Source organism: Zalophus californianus, chromosome 3 (assembly GCF_009762305.2).
Source record: "Zalophus californianus isolate mZalCal1 chromosome 3, mZalCal1.pri.v2, whole genome shotgun sequence".
NCBI classification, from domain to species: domain Eukaryota; kingdom Metazoa; phylum Chordata; class Mammalia; order Carnivora; family Otariidae; genus Zalophus; species Zalophus californianus.
Window position 1 is genome coordinate 176,489,814 of NC_045597.1, and position 14,669 is coordinate 176,504,482.

Sequence of the window (14,669 nt, forward strand, 5' to 3'; positions counted from 1 at the left end):
GAACACAAGCAGGGGGAGAGGCAGGGAGAGAGGAAGAAGCAGGCAGGCTCCCAGCTGAGCAGAGATCATGACCTGAGCCGAAGGCAGACCCTTAACCATCTGAGCCACCCAGGCACCCTTCCTTTACTTTCATGACCAGGACAATTGAAAAGACTGCAGACTGATTATATTGCGGAATGTCCCTCAATTTGGGTTTATCTGTTGTTTCCTCATGATTCGATTTGGGTGGTGCATCTTTGGCAACATTATTATGGACGTGAGTGTTTTACTTGTTGTATCATTATTGATTTTGATGCTCAAAAATTTCTGAGATTTGGCCAGCTGCCAAGCTGGCTTCTATCACCCTGATTCTTTGAGCACTTCCTTATTTTCTGGCATAAGATGTACCGGGCTCATTTTGTACTTTCTCTGATCCGGCCCTCCAACCAGCCATTTCTCTGAGGCACCTTTGTTCTTTTTAATGGAGAGTGATATTTAGAAATCAAGACCTGGGTGCTAGGTGTGTGCATTGTTCTTGGGGTGTCACTGCTTTTGGGCATCTCAATGGACAGTGCTAGGAAATACATGTATAACTATATACACACATTTCTATCGATTGATCGATCAATCAATCATTCTCTCAATCTCTCTATGTAGAAAACCATGGGTGCACACCATACCTTCAATTCCAGTCCAACACCACAAGATTTATTCTAATTTCCCCCCTTTCTATTCTGTGACTTCCTTCTCTCTTTCTGTTGAAGGGTTATTTAATCCCTCTGTAAATAACCTATTCCCTGGGGCACCTGGGTGGCTCAGTTGGTTAAGCAACTGCCTCCGGCTCAGGTCATGATCCTGGAGTCCCGGGATCAAGTCCTGCATTGGGCTCCCTGCCCAGCAGGGAGTCTGCTTCTCCCTCTCATCTTCCCCCCTCTCATGTGCTCTCTCTCTCTCAAATAAATAAATAAAATCTTTAAAAAAAATAACCTATTCCCTGCCATTGGTACTGCCCCCTCCATTCCCCTCGCAGACTTCACCTTCTCCCATCTTGGCCCTGATAACTTATGCTAGCTGAATGTCCTCCCCCTGTCCCCACATGGGTGCTTTACCTTGGCCCCCTATCATGGCTTTGGAGCCAAATTATTCAGAAAGGCAGGCAGGCAGGAAGGCTGGTGACAATTTTACTCTTTCTTGAAGCTCTAGATATAATTCTCAATCCTCTCTGTTCAGTAAATGGCACTGCTCTTCTAGTGAGTCCTATTAAAAGCTCTGGAGTCACTGGACTCCTTTATTTCTTTGACACCTCACATCCAACCTATCAACAGACCCTATTTGTTCTCCTTCTGTTTATTTCTAGAATCTGATCGCATCATTACCATCCTGCTCCATGCCACCGTGGTCTCTTGCCTTGAATGATTGCAGCTGTCTCCTAGTTGGTCTTCCTGCTTCTGCCCTCACACACCCCCAGTCTATTCTATACACAGAAGCCAGAATAATCTTTTTAAAGTGTTAGTCATATAGTGTGCTTCCTCTGCTCAAAATTCTCCAAAGTCTTTCTGTCTCATTCAGAACAAGAGCCAAAGTACTTGCAATGACTTGCAAGGCCCTACAAGATCTGGCTCCCACCCCCACTCCCACGTTCACCTGTTCTCCTCCTACTCCTGCCCTCATCCATTTAGTCTAGCCACACTGGTCTCCTAGCAGTGCTTGGAAGAAACTGAATTGTCCCGCCTCAGGGCCTTTGCACTTATTATTCCCTCTGCCTGAAATAGGTTTCCCATAGTAACCACATGGATGTCGCTTCTCTTCATTCAGGACTTCACTCAAATATCTCCTTACAAGAGGAGACCTTGCTTAGAACAACCTAGTCTAAAATAGCAAACCTCCTCTTAGTTTTCCCTTGCTTTATTTTTCTTCATCATACACATCACATATCTGACATATCTGTGTATTTGTTTACTGTCTGCCTTGTACTCTATAATGGAAACTCCACGAGAGCTGAGACCCTTTTTTTAATTTTTTTGCTGTATTTCTATGGCAAGAATGGTACTGAGTATATAGTAGGTACTCAGTAAATATTAATGAGTGAATGAATGAATGAATGTCTATGGGAATGATAGCCAATTTGTCTTTAGGCCCAGCAAGGCTGGGCCTAAATCCCTGTAGGATTTTTCCTGAAGTCCTGTTGCCAGTTAGACATGTTTTGCTCTGTGTCTGTGGCACCACAAACTAAAGCTTTATGGGGGCGCCTGGGTGGCTCAGTCGTTTAGCATCTGCCTTCGGCTCAGGTCATGATCCGAGGGTCCTGGGATTGAGTCCCACATCGGGCTCCCTGCGCTGTGGGAAGCCTGCTTCTCCCTCTCCCACTCCCCCGCTTGTGTTCCCTCTCTCGCTGTCTCTCTCTCTCTGTCAAATAAATAAATAAAATCTTAAAAAAAAAAACCCACTAAAGCTTTATTAAAGCAGTGTCATTCTCTCATGTATGTATTTGTTAATTTAGGACTGATACTTTGTTTTCTTCCTTCCTGTCTTCTCGATGCCTAGAACAGTGCCTGGCATAGAGCAGGCAATTAATATTTGTTGAATAAATGAATGAAAGATCTCCCCCTCCAAACTAGTTCTCCCTGACTTTCTTGTTTCCCTTTGTGACATTATTATTTTCCTAGTTGCTAAGACTCAAAACTCTGTCAACTTGGACTTTCCCCTCTCTTCTTTTTTCCGTATTCACTCCGTGGCCAAAAGCTGCTATTTCTCCCACTTCCTTGGCACTGGCAATATTGTAGTTCACCATACACCCCAAATATCACAACAACCTCCCAATTGGCCTCTCTCATTCCTGTTTCTCTCTCTTCAATCCATCTTTATCAGATTTTTCTCTTTTTCTCTTCCATAAAGTGTTTTGATCATGTCATTTCCTCTGGCTGCAGATTTCAATGGGTCTTTGTGCTGATTAGGGTTCTTAATTGCAAACAACAGAAATGGACTCCGGTTCACTTAAGTAGAAGAGGAATTCACTGGAATAATATCAGGAAACTCACAAAATTGACATGAAGCCTCCAGAATCAGTCTCAGGAAGTAGGCAGGAACCAAGAGGAGCCAAGCAGCCGGAACCTCAGTCAGGGCTTGCCTCAGGAGCAGCCTGATTAGGGGACTCCTGCCCCTGGGCTCTGGGGGTCCTCTCTTGCACAGCCACTACCTACACTAAGAGCAACTGGCTACTGCTGTCTCTAGGATGAATTATAAACAGTCCTCTGCTTCCTTGGGTCACTTACTGATCAGAGTCCCAAGTGGGATCATTGATTTGGCACGCTTCTGAGGTCCTTGTGAACCATGACCTTCCTACCAGGGTTCAAAGTTGGAGATCCTGACCTCCCACTAATACCTTCACTGAGGAGGATCCTCCAACAAAGGAAGGAGGCCCAGATGTGTGGGGAGTGGGGCCCCGTGGCTTCCCTTTGCGCCTCCAGGCCACCAAGTCCACAGCTGAAGGTCTGCAGCTAAAGACCCCAGAAGGAACCCACTTACAGGTTCCTGAGCGTGTCACTGAACCCCTCCACAGTATGCCACAAGCCATCACTTCCAGTTTTGCTCCTTTGTACACCATCTTCTGCTGAAACAGGAAAACATGCAGTTCCTGAGTTGATCCTTCCCGCCTTAGCCCTCTGTAGTAGCCGATCTCCAAAGATGGCCCCCATTGAAACATGCACGCTTCTTGAGATCCATACCTACGAATTATGCCCCTCTCTTTGAATCTGGGCAGGCCCTGGGATTCATTCTCACTCATAGCATGCTGTGGAAGTGATGCTGTGTGAATTCCAAAGAGAAGTCCTAAGAAGTCTTGCAGCTGCTGTCTCAGCCTGTTGGAATGTTCATTGTGGGGAAAGTCAGCCACCACGTATGGGGTTTGAATACCTGAGATCACCATCTACAAGGAAACCTAAGTAAGCCACAAGGAAACACTGTCTGGAGAGAGAGAGGAATGCCTGGCCAGTCCCCATCTGGTCCTGCCAGTTCAGATGAAATGCCAGACTGGTGTTTTTAAAAAGCCATCTTGGACATCCAGCCCAGATGAGCCTTCAGATGACTCCAGCCCAGCTTCCCATCTAACTGCAATGGCGTGACAAACCCCCAGTGAGAACCGCCCAGCTGAGTGGAGTCAACCCATAGGACTGTGAAAGATAAAAATAAATTGATATTTTAAGCCACTAACTTGTGTGTGGGGGGGTGGTTTGCCACACACTAACAGAGAAGCAAAACTGTCCCTTTGTGATACATGTTTTGTTCTCTCTGGAATGCTTTCCCACTGTCCTTTTTTTTTTTTTAAGTTTTTATTTAAATTCCAGCTAGTTAACATACAGGATTATGTTAGTTTCAGGTGTAAAATATAGGATTCAACACTTCCATGCAACACCCAGTGCTCATTACAAGTGCACCCCTTAACTCCCATCACCTATTATACCCATCCCCCCCCCGCCCACCTTCCCAACCAGCAGTTTGTTCTCTATAGTTAGAGTCTGTTTCTTGGCTTGCCTCTCTCTCTCTCTCTCTCTCTCTCTCTTTTCCCCCCTTTGCTCATTTGTTTTGTTTCTTAAATTCCATATATGAGTGAAATCATATGGTATTTGTCTTTCTCTGACTGACTTATTTCACTTAGCATGTTACTTTCCAGCTCATCCATGTTGTTGCAGATGGCAAGATTTCCTTCTTTTTTATGGCTGAATAATTTTCCATTCTCTGTGTGTGTGTATATATATGTTATATATGTGTATTCTTTATCCATTCATCAGTTGGTGGACACTGGGCTGTTTCCATAATTTGGCTATTGTAGATAATGCTGCTGTAAACACCAGGGTGCCCTTTGAATTAGTATTTTTGTAGTCTTTGGGTAAATACCTAGTCCCCACTGTCCTATCTTATCATGTACCCACTCATATCTGTACTTGCCAGAATCCCTTTGATGAGTGTGGCAGAGCACAGAAGAAAGAGCCAGGCTTTAGGGTCAGTCTGTGGGATGGGAAGGGCTGAATCCTAGTTTAGTCTCTATCCCTGTGATCTTGGGCAGAATAATTAATTTCTCTGGACCTCAATTTCTGTATCTGCCGTATGGAAATTAAAAAAAACAACAACCTTTCTCCTGGAGTTGTTTTAGGGCTAGATATGAAATATGTAAAATATCCATGTGTCTCATTCTAGTTTCATTGAATGGTGGCCTTTAGCAGATATCAAGCCTTCTAGACCTGCATCAAACGGCACTCCTGAGGTCTACTTGTCATCACTTATGAACTATAGGGTTTTGGACAAATCCCTTAAACTTCTCTGAGCCTTACCCTCCTCATATGTAACATGGGTTTGATAATAATATCTGTGTAATGGGGCTTCTTGACTAGGCTAAGGACTGGGCTGTCTTGTGGTATTAGGCGACACTGCCCCCTCGAGGCAGAATGCCCAGAACCCGTAAGTCACATCCCTTAATCTGCATGGCATCAGGAGTCCTTTGTAAGAGGACAAAAACCATGCCCACAATTGGGGTTTGGGAATGAACAAACATGTCTAGTGGGCCGAGGGAATCTGGCAGATGCTAGACGGCAAGGAGGAACAGCAGAGACCTCAAGAGCTCATCACCCTGAGCGAGAAACAGTTTTTGATGGAGAGGGAAGGAGCACACTGAACCAAGCAGAGGGAGGAGTATTAACTTGGAATGCTGTGAAGCTGGGCATGACCTCCTTGTGGCTCAGCACATCCCCATCCTCCACTCTCCCAGGGCCTTCCCGGTGGAGGAGGAAAGATCTGGGGTATAATGGCAAAAACAGGGGCCACCAGGGACACGCATCTCTACCATCGGAATCCTTATGAAAGAGCTGAGAAGAAGCAGCAGAGGATGCTTTCTTGCCTCAGAAAGGGAGAGTTATGCCAGGAGTCCATGGGCACAGGGATCCATGGGCCAGTGAGCAGGTAGAGAGGCTAGCCATGATGTTGAGATGGGTGGCATTGGGCAGTCGCCCTGATCACATGGAGTCAACCCCATCAGGCTTCTTCCTGGACTCCCACTGGAAGCGAGGAAACATGGAAATCTGGGAGTTACAGATTAGCACATGCTATCTGATTCCATTTGCATCCCATGCAAAAACAAGCAAACCTAATGTCTATTAGTAGAAGGCAAGAAAATGGTTAACCCAGAGGGATATATGCCTAGAAGAAAACATGAAGGGCATTCTGGGGGCTGGTAATGTTTTGCTTCTTCATCAGGGGACTGGTTATACCAGTGTGTTCATTTTATAAGAACTTAAGTGCACTTAAGATTTGTGCATTTTTCTTTTTTAAAAATATTTTATTTATTTCTTTGACACACAGAGAGAGCGAGCATGCACAAGCAGGCAGAGCTGCTGGCAGAAGGAGAGGGAGAAGCGGGCTCCCCGCCAAGAAGAGAGAGAAGCGGGCTCCCCGCCAAGCAGAGAGCCCAATGCCGGGCTCGATCCCAGGATCCCAGGATCATGACCTGAGCCCAAGGCAGACGCTTAACTGACTGAGCCACCCAGGCGCCCTTTGATTCGTGCATTTTTCTGTATGCTACTTTAATAACAAGTGAACACACACACAATTGTTTGGGAAAAGGAGGATGAACCGTCATTTCCCACTTCAAGCCCTTTGAGGTGTAGCCACACCAGGGAAGGGGATGAGATTAGTGGACTGGAGGCAGGGACACCTGGTGTCTGGCCAGACTTATTCATTTCTCCCTCCATTCATTCACCTCATTCACTTATGGCTTATTAAGCATCTCCTACCCATCGAACACTGCACAACATGTAAGGGGATACAAAGATTATTAATAATAATAGCTTCCATTTATTGAGTGCTTATTTTGGAGTAGGCACTGACTATACATCCGATCCTCATAATCCCATGAGGTATTATTATTCCCATCACTTGAGTCTCAGAAAGGTTAAGCGAGTTGTTCGAGGCCACACAGCATAGAACGTGTCTGGATTTTCATATGAACATGAGTCGGTGTGAACCCAAAGGTGGAATAGTTTTCACGGAGCTACGCTGTCCTCTAGGAATCTAGGGGTCAGAGGAATCTGTTGACAAATTGCTTTACCAAGTAAAGAGACCTTACAGTCAGACTGTCCCGTCACATCCTTTCCCATGACCTCGGCATTCCTCCGCTTTTGAGCCTCAGTTTCCCCATCTCTATAACGAGGGTAAAAACCACGCCTTTCTCTCGGGATTATTGTGGGGATTAAATGAGATGACATGCGTAGAGCCCAGTGTCCGGTAGTCATTCATATTTTTGAGTCCTTGGCACCCATACGCGCACAACTAGACCAGGGTCAGGTTGAAGGAGGACCCTCGCCCCTCCGCTCCTGATCTGAACCTTGGGCCTCATGGACTTAAGTGCGCCTTAATAGCCTGGGCCGTGCTGCTAGAAAACGTGCCGGGCGAAGAGCCCTGGTCCCAAACACCAGCCAGCAACGTCACCACCGGGAGACCGGCAGGTGCTGCTCTCTGAGGTTAGCTCGGGGAGGCGAGAAGTCGCGATATCGCGAGACCCGGTGGGACCAAAGCGTTTCCAGGCCGGAAGTGGGGGGCGGGCCCGAGGGAGCGCGCTCCTTTTGAAACCCGACGCGGAGACCTGCGTAGCGGAAAGGTGGGCCGGAGGTAGCTGACCTTTGTGGGCCTAGAGTGGGGCCGCAGGTGTGTGTGTGTGGGGGGGGGCGGGGTCAGCCAGGACCTCCGTGGGAGGTTTGGCTGGCAGTGGCCACAGCTTCATTCACTGGGGCACTACCGTGGGCCGGCCACCAGCTATGAGCCAGGCTTTTGGGGCCGCTGTGCATCCCTCCAAACGTGAGTAACATTCCCTGCCCCTGGCTCAGCCTTTTAAAGAGTATTTGTGGCCACGGAGGTGATTTGCCCCAGCGCTAACGCAACTTCACTTTCTGGACCCTCACTCGCCCCAGGCCCCCTCTATGGCCATGGAAGAGGTCGTGTTTTTATAAAATTAGCAGAACTAGGATATTTTATTTTTTTAAAGACTTATTTAATTAATTTATTTATTTGAAGAGAGAGAGAGAGAACACTACTAACGAGGAGGGGCAGAGGGAGAGGGAGAAGCGGACCCCCCTCTGAACAGGGAGCCCCCCATGCAGGCGGATCCCAGGACCCCGGGATCATGACCTGAGCCAAAGGCAGAGGTTTAACCGACTGAGCCACCCAGGCGCCCCAAAGCTACGATATTTTAGCCCAAACCTGTTAAGATCACCAGTGGTCTCTTTTCACTACAACTTCCCTATGTGGGGCTACTGAAGTAGCCATGAGCATTTGTAGACATTTTGGAGCAGGAAATACTCTTAATTTGAGTTAAGTTGGGATACATATATTTGGTTCGTGTATATAGTTAAATTATTGCTGCCTCCCATGTGTAGGAATGGCTTCTAGAATACTCCTAACTCCTTTTGTTGAATTACAAGCATGGTGATCTGAAGGTACCAGAGGTCCTTTGGTCCCGGTGTGTCCAGCACCAGAAGAATGAGGAGATATAAAAGATTAATCACTGCACAAGAAAATGTGAAAATCCTTGAAATCTTATAGCTTAGAAAGAAAAGAAGTTTGATAGAGATTTCCCCAAATTTGAGAACCATTGTAAAATAATGAGCTGGGACACTGAAAGTATCTTTTTTGAACTGGCAGTAATAACAAATTTTGATCAACCATGAGAGAGAAAGACTAAATTATCTTCCTGTTCTCTCCATAGAAAACATTACAAAATTGTTGTCTTTGAGGAAACCATTCAAGAATATGTAGCCAAAAAATGTGGTGGGGAAAAAATGGATAGTAGTATTCCAGGCAATTAATTTAACAAATAGGTGATTTAAAAAAATATATTTTATTTATTTGAGAGGGAGAGAGAGAGAACTCTTACAAGAGCTCATACCCTGAGAGGGGCAGAGGGGGAAGGAGAGGGAAAGGGAGAGAACCTCCAACAGACTGTGGTGAAAGTGAGCCCGACACAGACTCGACCCTATGACCCTGATATGACCTGAGCCAAAACCAAGAGTTGGGCACTCAACCCACTGAGCCACCGAGGCACCCCAACAAATATGTGATTTTAAAAAATGTTTTGACTTTTTTTAAGATTTTATTTATTTATTTATTTATTTATTTATTTATTTGGCAGAGAGAGACACACAGTGAGAGAGGGAACACAAGCAGGGGGAGTGGGAGAGGGAGAAGCAGACTTCCCGTGGAACAGGGAGCCCGATGTGGGGCTCAATCCCAGGACCCCGGGACCATGACCTGAGCCGAACGCAGATGCTTAACGACTGAGCCACCCAGATGCCCCAAAAAATGTTTTGATTTTTTTATTACCTTCTTAAAATTTATTGTTTGATATAATTCTCATTATAAACATATTCACATCCGTACCTAATTTTGTTCTTATAATTTTATATACTTTCTCTTAAAGGGGTTCCATGAAATGATATAAACTTCAGGACCCATAAAATCTAGATATGCCCTTGCATGGTTGTCATCTCCTCCTAACCACTCTGATCAGGTCAGGGCATGTGTTTATTCTCTTCATTTTTAAGCTGAGCGGATGGAAGCCCAGAGAGTTTAAGTTGCTTGCCCAAGGCTTTGCTACGGTGACTGACAGAACGAGAACTAGAACCCAGCCTTTTTGGTTCTGAGTTCAGATATCTGGTCACACTATGGACAAGTGCCCTATTCCAAAAGCTTTCACCTTTAGTCTCCAGTGAATAGGCCTTGAGTGTGTCCACTTGGCTTGCCCTTGGGTTCTGGGGTTGTACGTAGTCCAGGTAAGAGGCCCAGTGAAGCTAAAAGGGCACAAGTTATGTTTCTGAAGTGTCCCCAATTCTCAGACGATGGCAGCCTTCTCTGTGGCCTTCCATCCACCACTCCCAGCAATGAAAGGCCGCATCTGGTGGGAGGGAATGAAGAACTGTGCCATGGGTCCTCCCTCTGTGTCAGGGTGAGAAGTGTGGAACCCTTGAACAGAAACAGAATCAGCTGGTGAACCGGCTGTGTGTGAATATTCATATGAACATGTCTTTTGTTATTTCCCAAGCCAAGTGTATTTTTGGTCGGTTTCCTTGGAGACTTGTGAATATGGAGAGGTCTTACCAAGTGTAGTATAATTTTGCCAGCTCTACTTCCTTTCCAGTTCCCAAAATTAGTCACCCCGTCTCTCTACCTGGACTGATATTGTCCAAGGTCACCAACAACTTCTTCGTTGCTAAATCCAACTTTTCAGTCCTTACCTGAATCGACCCTCCCCTGCTACTGGTGCGGTCTTTTAAAATATAAATCTTTTCCACCTCCACTTAAAATCCTTCAGTGGCTCCCCATTGCTTTTAGGATTCAGATCCAAATCTCTGACCTTCACAGTCCACTGGTCCTCTTCAGCATCATCCGGGTCACACACACACCGATCTTTTTCTCCAGAGGCCAGTGCTCTTTTCTGGATACAGGGCTTTTTATTTTTTTAATGTAAACTCTACCCCCAACATGGGGCTTGAACTCATGACCCCAGGATCAAGAGTTGCATGCTCTACCGACTGAGCCAGCCACGAGACTTTTGCACATGTCACTATATTATACGTTATACTGTACACTATAAATATGTGTGTGTACACACACTATACCTACTATTTACCAGACATTGTTTTGGTACTGGGAGTGCAGTAGTGAACAAAACTGGCAAAAATTGCTGCCTTTCTGGAACTCACCTTCTGGTGATTATTTTTTGCTGGAATGTTCTTCCCCTTTCTTCCTCTTCTTTCATGGTAAGGAGTTTATTTATTTATTCCTATTTGTTTGTTGTTATTTTTTAATAACAGTTTTATTAAGATACGATTCACATACTATAAAATCCACCCATTGAAAGTATACAGCTAAACTTTGTGTATTCATAGTTGTGCAACCATTACCACACTCAATTTCAGAACATTTTCATTACCCCAGAAAGAAACCTTGTACCCATAGATAGTCACTTCCCCATACCTTCCACAAATTCCCCAGCCCTGGGCCACCAATCTCCTTTCTGCCTCTGCAAATTTGCCAACTCTGAACATTTCTTATAAATGGAATCATACATTATGTGGTCTTGTATGACTGGCGTCTTTCACTTAGCATAACATTTTCAAGGTGCATCCATGCTGTCATGCTGACTCATGTGTCAGTACCTCATTTTTTATTGAGATATAATTGACATATAATACCGTGTAAGTTTAAGTACTTCATTTATTTTATTGCCAAATAATATTCTGTGGTGTGGTAATACTACATTTTGTTTATCCAGTCATCAGTTGAAGGACATTTGGACTGTTTCCCCTTTTTGGCTTTCATGAGTTATGCTGCTATGAATATTTGTATATAATTTTTTGTATGGACATATGTTTTCATTTTCTTGGTTATGTACCTAGGAGTGGAATTGCTAGATCATATGGTAATTCTATGTTTAACATGTTGAGAAACTGCCAGACTGTGTTTCAAAGTGGCTGCACCATTTTACATTCCCAAAAGCACTGTATGAGGGTTCCAGTTTCTCCATATCCTTGCTGCTATGGGTTGAATTATGTCCGTTCAAAATTCATATGTTGAAGTCCTAATCCCGGAGTCCCTCATAATGTGAACTTCTTTGGAAATAGGGTTATTGCGTGTGTAATTAGTTACGATGAGGGCAAACTGGACTCTTAATCCAATATGACAGGGGTCTTTTGTTAAAAGGAGAAATCTGGACACAGAGACTCGCACACAAGGAGAATGCTGTGTGAAGATTGGCATCAGGCTGCCACAAACCAAGCAACTACCAGAAACTGGGAGAGAGGCCTGGGACAGATCCTTCCCTAGCCCCTTTGGAGGGAGCATGGCCCTGCTGACCCCTTGATCTTGGACTTCTAGCCTCTGTTAAAAACAAGATAACAGACCCACAATGGAGTCACTTATACTGAGCCCCACATCACCAGACTGAGGCTTAACTTAATTACAGTTTCAGCTCCCCCAGAAATGGAATCTTAAACCAGTCAATCAGGAATCACCTGATCAGCACTAGCTAGACCTCTGCCATCCCCTAAAGGAAAGTAACCTTGCAAGAACGAATCTGCTTTTTGCTGCTGTAACTTCCTTATTCCCACTGCCTTCTGTCTATGAAAGTCTTTCATTTTGTACAGCTCCTCAGAGGTCCCTTCTATCTGCTAGATTGGATGCTGCCTGATTCAAATCAATTTTTGCTCAAATAAACTCTTGAAATTTTTAATGTGCCTCAGTTTATCTTTTAACACATCTAAAACTGTGAGTTAATAAATTTTTGTTTAACACTCAGTTTATGGTACTCTGTTATGGCAGCATTAGCAAACTAGTACATTCACCAACACTTGTTATTTTCCACTTTAAAGGTTATCATTATGACCATCCTTTTGGGTGTGAGGCTGTATCTCATTATGGTTTTGATTTGCATTTCCTTAGTGCAAATGTTTTGGAGCATACTTTCACATGCTTACTAGCCATTTGTATAACTTTGGATAAATGTCCATTCACATCCTCTGCTCACTTTTAAATTGGGTTGTTTGTCCTTTTATTATTGAGTATTAGGAGTTCTTAATATATTCTAGGGGTGCCTGGGTGGCTCAGTCGGTTAAGCATCCGACTCTTGATTTTGGCTCACGTCATGATCTCAGGGTCGTGGGATCAGAGCCCTGTGTCGGACTCTGGCTCAGCACGGAGTTGGCTTGAGATTTTCTCCCTCTTCCTCTGCTTCTCCCCCCGACTCATGCGCGTACATACACACACTCTCTTTGTCAAATAAATAAAGTCTTAAAAAATTTTTAAATTAATATATTCTAGATAGAAATACCTTTTCAGATACATGTTTTACAAACATTTTCTCCTGTGCTCAGGGTATGTTTTCACTTTCTTGATGGTGTCCTTTGAAGCACAAAAATTTTTAATTTTGATGAAGTCCAGCTTACCTATTTTTCCTTTGGTTGCTTGTGCTTTTGATGTTTTATCTAGAGTCCGCCTGTCTTGATCTTGCTCAAATGTTACTTCCTCAGGAAGATTGAATTCCTTTGATATATCCTCTCACAAAACCATCTTGGTAATTACAAATTTGTTGGTGGATTTATTTGATTGACTTCCCCACTAGACTGTGAACACCAGGACAGTAGGGTCTAAGTCTGCTTTTTCTCTTCCAGTGTGTCCCTAGCACAGTGCCTGCTATGAGGCAGGTGCTCAGAATTGTTGAATGAATAAATGCAGACTTGACTCTATGGGCCAGTCCCTGCATGAAACACTCTTCAGTGGTCTTGATTACACCCACTCTCCTGCTTCTACATCTTGGCTGCTCCTCAGGTTGCTCTGCTGGTTCCTCTTCCTTCACTCATCCTCTCTTCTCACCCTCTACACTCTTTGTCTCCACTCTCAAGGCTTTGATTGCCATCTTAAAGCTAATGACTCTCAAGTCTCTTTCCTACCCAGGTGGCTCTTCTAAGCTGCAGACCTGCATATCTGACTGAAAAGAATGTTGCTGTTGTTGAGAGGACTGTTCTATAAATGTCACTTAGGTTAAGGTGGTTGATAGTGGTTGTTTATACCTTCTCTATCCTTATGAATTTCTACTTGTTTATCCGTTATTGACAGAGGGATATTGAAATCTCTGAATAGAATCCTGGATTACTCCAGGCAGTCCTATTAGTTTTTGCATTCTGAATCTTGGAGCTCTGCTTTCAGGTGCATAAACACTCAGGCTTCTCATGTTCTTTTGATGAATTGACCCTTTGTCATTATATAATGACTTTCTTTATTCCTGGTTATATTTTTTCTCTGAAATCTACTTTGTCCAGTATTAACATAGTCATCTTGGCTTTCTTTTACTGATAGCATGATATGTCTTTTTCTGTCCTTTTACTTTTTAAAAATGTCTTTGTCTTTATATTTGAAGTGTGTTTCTTTTAGGAGACACATAGTTGGGTCTTTTTTTAAAAATCCAAACTGACAATCTCTGCCATTTAATTAATTCAGCTACATTTAATGTGATTTTTAAAATATGGTTAGGTTGATTATTACCTTGTTTGTTTTCTATTTGTCCTATCTGTTCTTTGCTCCCCTTTCCTCCTTTTCTCCCTTCTTTTGGACTGAGTACCTTTTATTATTCTACTCTTTGCTTCATTGGATTTTTAGCTATATAACTCTGTGTTCGTTATTTTGGTGGCTCCTGTAGGGTTTATAGCATACATCTTAAACTTACCACAGTCTGTGTCTTCAGGTTCACTAGTCTTTTCTTTCTGCAGTGTCTAAGCTGTTGCTAATCCCTTTCAGTCTCACACATTGTAGTTTCATCTGTAGATGGTTGATTTAGTTCTTTTAAAAACTTTCTTCTGAGTGTTCACTTAACCATTGAACATATGTAATACAGTTACAATAACTGTTTTAATGCCCTTGGCTGCTGATCCTAAAATCTGTATCAGTTCTGGGTTGGTTTTGATTAATTTTTTTCTTCCTTTTAGGTGATATTTTTCTGCTTCTTTGTAAGCCAAGTAATCTTTGATTGGGTGCCAATCATTGTGAATTTTACTTTATTGGGTGTTGGGTTATTTTCTATTCCTTTAGAATATTCCTGTATTTGAGCTCTGTTCTGGGATGCAGTTAAGTTACCTGGCAACAGTTTGATCCTTTTG